This window comes from Lytechinus variegatus, chromosome 14 (genome assembly GCF_018143015.1).
Source record: "Lytechinus variegatus isolate NC3 chromosome 14, Lvar_3.0, whole genome shotgun sequence".
In the NCBI taxonomy this organism is placed as follows: Eukaryota; Metazoa; Echinodermata; class Echinoidea; order Temnopleuroida; family Toxopneustidae; genus Lytechinus; species Lytechinus variegatus.
In genome coordinates, this window is record NC_054753.1 from 27,591,383 (window position 1) to 27,600,305 (window position 8,923).

Here is an 8,923-nt window from a genome sequence, read left to right on the forward strand (position 1 = left end):
TGAGAAAACTCTGGTAAAAACTGAAAACTAAGGTTAGTCTGATTTCTGCCATTGACTTTAACACAGGGCAAAAACTCTGGTAAAAATAACCTGAGTTTTCTCCGGTAAAAAGTTTTATGCAACGGGCCCCAGGGGCCCGTTTCATAAAGAACTTGCACTGTTGTAACCAAGGTGACCTTGATTGCGATTGGCTGCTGAGCCCTGTTACCATGATAGTTGCCATATAAATGGCAAAGTTACAACATGTGCAACGCTTTATGAAACGGGCCCCAGGCCTTTTTCTAGAAATATCTTATTTTATATGTATAGAATTAAATTTCCTTCGACAATATTCGAAAGTGTTTCATATGTACGGTATATAAGTGACATTTTGGCTATGCAGTGCGAAAAGAAATTTTAAAACAGAATGTTTGACTAAAAACCTTGAAAAAAATCAACACATGCATTAAAAAAATTATATATTTCCAACTGTCTATGTTTTTATGACGATGTCTGCAAAAAAGATACATATATTTTTACATCGCCTTAATGTTCACGAGGATTGATACATTATCTGTAAATATCATGTATTTTTTGTATATTCATATGTCCACTTATAGTTCAATACATTTATTCCGTAAACGGTCAATTTGAAAAAGCATTTCCAAGTAAGTGAAACGAAATCTTCATAAACGTTTTAAAGATATTATTGCAAAATGTTATATAAAATGTTTTTAACCATATCCATTATAACCATACCTTTTGATATTTTCAAATGTTTTCGTAACCTTTAACTGACATTATTCATGTTATTATCATACGTGTTTTCATGATGCTTTGAGCTGATATGTTCGACCTTAATTAGATAGCAAGTTGCCATCTGTGGATTTTGTCTAGTGATGGTAATTACACGTTTGGGTATTATTCATTAAGAGCCTGTACCCTGTAAAAACGAAAGGTTTACAATTGAATAAAATTTTGATTTATTCCTCACGCTTAAAACAAATCAGTCAAATTGACTAGACCAGTAGTCAACTGGGTGCAACTGATATGTCTTGTCACATTTCTGACATATATTCTAGTCATAAATAACTATGTTCTTGTAAAATATCACTAGAAAATAGCCAAATATGACTAGAATCACAGTTACACCCAGCTGACCCTATTCTCATTTTTGACTGATTTGTTTTTAGAGTGCTGATCATTGCGATGAGTAAATGTGGGGGGGGGGGGGGAGTAGCTGGGATAACCATGCACAAAAATGCGATCAGAATTGGTAATTTTCACGTTTCTTATCAGTTTATTGAAAAATGTGGGGAACCGAATTAGCCCCCCCCCCCCTGTTTCCGCGGCCTCTGGTATCTGCACGCATGTTTGATTATTCCTTAATTTTGCTTCAAGCATCGAAATTAATGTAAAACATGGAAAAGAAAATATGAAACGAATTTAGTATCGTTGCACTTAATTCACTTGCTTGATATCATGTGAACATTAATCGTATTCTTGTCAGGAACGTTTTTGTATCACAGTTCTAAATACTGTATTCAATGCCAAAAGGACAAAAGGAAAACAAGTGACAAAATGACATTTTATCGTGTAAGTGAGCAAGAGAATTATATTCCTGCATCGATTGGGTTTGATACAATGATGCCATTTAAAAAGTGACACGACACAAGCTCCTGTGACATTTGCTCCGGCGTTATTTAGGCCTACAATGATTAGTATATGAGGGTGTAATTTTTAAGCAATATTGGGTTTATTGACGATAGTGCATATGAATAAAAAAAAAGTTTTATTCAAAATCAATGTGTGTCATCGGTCTTCGTTTTAGTTCTTCATTATAAACGTCCAAGGCTACACACATTAAAACAAGCTCTTTGAAATTATTGTCAAACGCTGTTTACAAAAAGAATCGTACAGTAGTTGTTTAAAAGTTTAACCAACCATGCATAGTTTATTGAGAATTAAGTGCAATAAATTAAACTTTGTTGTTTAAGACTTTAAACATTTGTTTAAACTGTTTAAATAACTACTGTGCGATTCATAATATAGTCAACAGTGGAATTGTGTTAAAAACAATGACGGTGTATAGGCCAAACTGGTACATGAACATAACAAAAATGATAAAGTGGATTTGTCAGTTGTCATTAACAATTAAAAGTTGAATAAAAATCATTTCGCATTTAACATTACCATGAATAGATAAGTAAAAGATAAATAAAATAACGATTCTAAGGTCCTACATTCTGGTGAGATCCGAAATATAGGTTCCCCTATAACTCCAAATAGAACATTTTCAAATATATCTTAACACCGATGGGTAGAAATGTATAGAGCGGAACTTAAAGTTATAGGATGAAAATTGTAGTATAGAATTATTCAATGCAATTATTTTTTTTGTTAAAACATACTAGTATGAGATATAAATGATTCAAAAGATACGGATAAAACAGAGAGCCACTGATTTTTAATAGCAGGGCCATAAGGAATTCCGGGGGAGGGTTTTTTTTTATTAGATAAAACTGAAACCTTTCCCATACACATTCTAACCGATACCAAGAAAACTTTTGGGGAAGTAGTCCTCTTTCTGTTTTTCCCCCCCCCCCCCCTCCCTCCCTATCTCTCTCTCTTTCCCTCTCTGTCCCCACTTACCTTCTATGTCATATCTATCTGTCCATCTATTTATCTATCTATTTTATATATAACTCTATTTTCGGAAGAGGGTGTAGACTGTACAATCACCCCTACGTTTCAAGACAGAAAAAATAATAATTATCTATTCGGTAATACTACTGTTAATGCGTTGATTCATCTTTAGCACGCACTACGTTTAAAAGCTGTCAAAAGTGCTGAAACTTGGGGAAAAAATGGATTCTAAGAACGCAAATTTTCTCGCGCGGTCGCTCGAAACCATATTTCCCGTACCTTTACTATCATGCCCATTTCATGAGAAATTAGAATAACATTTATTGGCAAGACAATCAAAAAAGTATTTCAGATGTGAATGAACCTTGAAACAACCTATTGATTAGAATGTTGCATCATCTCTGTGTGTAATTGTACAGATTGTTCAAAATCATTCCTTTGCAGCAATATTTACTATATGCCTCAATGTGCTAGCACACGTCTAAGATTTTTTATGGCATACAATTAATTTCCTAAGGCACCCCTGTTTCTGATGATATTGACATGATTGATGGAATCTTGTTCAATTATCATCTTACCTGAAACCAACGAGAATACACAGCAAAAACTGGTGTTGACCAATGTACATAGAGGACCACACCAGTTATTTTACACCGGTGCTACTATTGGTGGTGTTAGTTTTACACCTATAGGTGTTATTACAACACCTTTGGATGTTATATTTACACTCTTTGGTGATATGTTCAATTTCTAGGGTGTAATTTCAACACATCAGGCTGTGGTCCTCTATTAACACCAATTTGTGTCAGTTTTAACTCCACAGTTTTTACAATGTAGTTTTCACTTAATACATTTTTGACTGAAATTTTGCTCTGTCGCCCTATTGATATGTACGGTCAGTATGTAACAATTAAAACCATCAAAACAGCCAGAGATGGTGTCTTGTGAACGCTATTCTTACAAATAGTTAAAATTAACACCAAAAAATACTCAAACTTAGTGTTCCGTTCTACACTTTACGGGACAGGCCCAGAAGGCTCATTACCCCCCCCCCCAAAAAAAAAAAAAAACACGATTTTTATATTTTCTCATGTTACACTGTTTAGTATGTTTACATTAGGAACTTTACATTATTTGTTCTAAATAAACAGGCTTAGTTTAATACAAATCAACTATCAAAAATTAAACTTTTGTTGAAAATTTTAAACAATTGTTTAAACAATTTAAACTACTGAAAGTCCATGATAAAGAAACATTCAAAGGACATGTCAACCCGAGTAAAATGTTGATTTGAATAGAGAAACTCAAACAAGCATAACGCTAAAAACTTCAACACAATCGAAAGTAAACTAAGATAGTTCAGATATTTTCAAATTTTGCTTATATTTCACAAAACATTTGTAATTTGTGCTCAACTCAGTGACATGCAAATGTGAGAGCCGATGATGTCCCTCACTCACTTTTTCTTTTTTTAATGTTTGAATATTATACAATATTTCAAATCTAACAGACTTGTCAATGTGGACCAATTTGACTGAACCATAACGTGTGGTGACTAATTCCATGTGTTTGAGGATAAAAACTTGGTTTCACATGACAATGAGCCTGATGACAAAAATGAGAATATTTCAAGGTAATAAAACACACAAAAAATAGTGACATTTATGTCCCCTCGTTCTACACTTTAAGGGGCAAGCCCAGTAGGCTCATTTTTACAGAATACCATCTCCCGGACAAAAATTACATACTTTCTTACAAATACTCTTACAGATACTCAACTTGTTCTCTATCTAAATCATTATATCAAGTTTCAGATCAAAATATAAAAATTTTCTGCTCGAGCTTTGTGCTCGCATTATCAATGTAGGGAGATCCCGTATGACTCATTCTTTTCATGATTTACAATTCATGAATAGAGTGTCCTGTTTTGGGGTCTAAATCTCGATTTTTTTCAGCTCGCGCTTCGCGCTCGCATCATTGTTTAGTTATATAGCTATCCTCTTCACGATTACATGCACAAATTTATTAAAATTTTCCATTCTAATGCAGAAATGTCAAAAATTTTCAGCTCGCGCTCTGCGCTTGCATTATTTGATTGTTGAAATATGTAACGTCTTCATAGCTAAGTGCAAGCAGTCCTTAATAGGTACTTTTTCGTTCAATTCAAGACGTGTATAAACATTTTCTTCTTGCGCTTTGCGCTAGCATTATTAATGTAAGGAAGACCCCCAATTACTCATCTTTTTTTTTACAAAACATGAATAGAGTGTCTTGTTCAGTAGGTCTAAATTTCGAACATTTTCCTCTTGCGCTTCGCGCTCGCATAAATTGTTTAGTTATATACCTATTCTGCTTAAGTTACAAAAAAAATGCTTAGAATTTCCATTCATTAGGTAAAAATGTCAACAAAAATTCAGCTCGCGCTTCGCGCTCTCATTATTTGATTTCTAAAATATGCAACGTCTTCCTGGCTAACTGCATACAGTCTAACAAGTATTTTTTCCATCAGTTCATTTCTGCTCGCGCTCCACATTCGTAGTAATTATTTAGCTGCATACACATCTTTTGTCAGGATAACAAACATTGCCTAGAATGTTCATGTTTTAGGGAAAAAATGCACAAGATTTCAAAAAAAATAAGCTCGCGCTTCGCGCTCGCATTGTATAAATAAGGATTATAATATTATTATAATGTTGAATCATAAGAATAAAGCTAAGAAGTGACTATCAGGAGTACCCCTTCAAAGTCCAGGCTATGATGAAATAAGTAATGACTTGTTAAAAGATATCATTAACGAAATTGTTATTCCTTTAGAACACGTCATGAATTTATCTCTTGTTAATGGTATAGTTCCCGACCGAATGAAAATTGCGAAGGTAGTTCCTATCTACAAAAAGGGAGATCCGTCCGATATAAGTAATTATAGACCTATATCTCTCTTATCTTCTATTTCCAAAGTCTTAGAAAAAATTATATACAATCGTACAATAAAATTTGTGAGGAGTTTTGGTCTTTTATCAGAATCACAATTTGGCTTTAGGCAAAAGCATTCAACAACACATGCAATCTTATATTTCATTAATCATATAGCGACTGCTGTTGACGACCACCTTCACACTCTTGGTATCTTTCTGGACCTCTCCAAGGCCTTTGACACCATTGACCATGAAATCTTATTGTCTAAACTATCACATTATGGAATTAGGGGGAAGGCCTTGGAGTGGTACAGAAGTTATCTTACTGGAAGAAAACAGTTTGTCTCCATAAACAATTCTAATTCCGATTATAATGACATGATTTGCGGAGTACCCCAGGGTTCGCTTTTGGGGCCATTATTATTCATTCTATATATCAACGATTTTCAGGATTCATCAAAGGCCTTGTCTTTCATATTATATGCAGATGACACCAGTGTTTTCTTTTCACATAAAAATCCTGATACTCTTGTAAACATAGTAAATACTGAACTCAGATGTATTCATGAATGGATCTGTTGTAACAAACTTTCTTTAAATGTTGCAAAGACCCAGTGCATGCTTTTTAGTAATTCAATCACAGCTCTACCCAGGAACGTCTTTCTTAATAATATTTTAATCGATATTGTCGATTCAACGAAATTTCTTGGTCTATATATAGATAACAAATTTTCATGGAAGCCGCACATTACGTATTTATCAAAACTTTTATCTAGAAATGTTGGCGTCATAAACAAACTAAAAACCTTTTTGCCTCCAAATGTTTTATCAAATTTGTATAGTACCCTTATTCTTTCTTACTTAAATTATGGGATATTAGCTTGGGGCAGTTCCTCTAGAAATCAGTTGGATAGACTACTACTTACACAGAAGAGAATAATGAGAATAATTTGTCATAAACACAGATTAGCTCACTCAGATCAATTGTTCTTCTCCAATGAAGTTTTAAAAATACAGGATTTGTACTCTCTTCGCCTGGGCTGCTTTATGTTTCAGTTAAACCAAGGAGAGCTGCCAACTTCCTTAAGTTTACTGTTTTTAAGAAACGAGATTTTGCACAGCTACCCCACCAGATTATCGTCATCTTTCCATCTTCCGAAGCTCAGAACTTTTTACAAACAGAAGACTATTGTTTATACTGGTCCCCATCTTTGGAATTCTCTAGATGAATCTTTAAAACTGACACCAAGCTTATTTCCGTTCAAACATAAGCTTAAGACTACACTAATAAATAACTATAATGTTACACTATGATTTTCCTGCAGGAGGCTGTTCATTGTCCCATGTTTGTGCTTGAGTTGTTCTGATGTACTTGTCCCGTTTAGTGTAGTCTTGTATCGTCCCGTCTAGTTTGTATCTTTTTATACCATTTTCATTAATTAATGATACTGTAATATTATTTTGGGGAACCTGAATTACAAGCTCCGCTTTCCAAGGTTTCCCCCACAATATACAGCTAGCATTTAAGTTAAAACTGAACTTTCTAAAATTCAATTATACATTATATCTGTGTACTGGACCTTTGTGAACTATTTCAATATTTCTAATTGTTAATTTATTCTATACTCACATTTCTATTGTAAAATAATTATCTTTGCTGTTATTGTGGAAATAAACGAAATGAAATCAAAGAAACCAAAAATCATCTTCGAGCGGCAGATCGGGGAAAATATGGCTGAAAAAAAATTCGGGCCCCTTATTGGCGAAGGCTGGATCAACCCCTGTTATATTAGATATTTTTTCATAACTGTGTGAAACATAATTTACTCAGGGTCTATGTCTTCATTGTTCCTGGTGCTCGAATTGTCTGTTTAACGATATTTATAATCATGTATACGTTGTACTTAAACCTCCCGTTTTCGAGTCAATATACACCAATTATATTTCCTCACACTTCGAGTTATTGTCGACATAATGCTTCTTTTTCATGACTATTTAAAATGATTGCCCCATTTTAAGGTCTTTAATATAACACGTTTCCTGTCCGACCTTGCGTTCGCATTAGTGGATTGGTGAGATAATCATGAGTTCCCAAAATCAGTCCTTGAAATGTCCCTTTTTTCTGATCTGAACATCAAAAATTTTCAGCTCGCACTTCGCGTTTGCATCATTCAGATAGTGAAATATGTACGTTCTTAGTGAATTCCTACAAACAAGCAATAACATTTTCAGCTCCCGCTAGCTAATTCGCGCTCGCAACATTTGATTAGTGAGATGCATATGATAATCATGAATACAATGACTGCAAAAAGTGTTCCACGTGTTTAGATGTATAGTTCTAACAAAATCAGCAAACGCTTGGCACTCGCATTACATGACTATGTTGAGATATTTATAATTTTCATGAATTCCTTAAAATAGTCCTTAAAATCTCCCTGTTTGCGGTCAATATATACAAAAATTTCAGCTCGCGATTCGTGCTCGCATTGTTTAGCGAGACAGGTATACGTATCATGATCACAGAAATTTGATTATTATAATGTCCCTTTTTATAGCTCTGAATATCGAAATTTTTCAGCTCGCGCTTCGCGCTCGCATTATTTGATCAGTGAGATATTTATTCGTTTAATGGCACTGTCCTTAAAATGTCTCTCTTAGGTCAGTATACCTGGCAACTGAGCGCGCTTAGCGCTCAGATATCTCAAATTTCAAAATCTGTGACTCAAAATGCTTGCCGGTGCCCCCCCCCCCATGCCGTGACCCACGGCAGGCCTACGCCACTGCCAATGACATTCCATCGGGTCGGGTTAGAGCTTGTTTGGTGAGAGTTTAGCATTAGTGAACATTTAATAGGCTGTTGTAGGATTTCGTAAATACTATATAGGCCTACCCAGGGGCAGATCCAGGATTTTCCAAGGGGGGGGGGGCACATATTTTACAGATAAGTACAAGCAAAAAAAAAAGTTTTTTTCAGCCAAAAATATAAAAATTTTACTCCACAAAAAAGTTTGACAAGCGAATAAAAGGGATTAAAAATATCTTCACTGTCAAGGGGGGGGGGCATACTTCTGTTTTAACGGCATTTTAACATAAATTTTAATTGTGCCTCGGATCCGCCATCAGTGCACGGGCCTATATATAACTATTCCCCCCCCCCAAAAAAAAAGAGAAGGACTTGATATCGGCTAGCAGCTGAGTGATAATTTTGTAAACGAAGCCTATTATCTATATTGCATCATGACCCTAGCTCTGATTTTTTTTTTCTGGGGCCGTGCGCAGCTTGCAATCCAAGCTACTAAAGCCCGCCACGGCCTGATTTTTTTGTTACACAAATTATTTAGTACTATCTAGAGTTTTTACACAGGGCATTCAGGAAATATTAT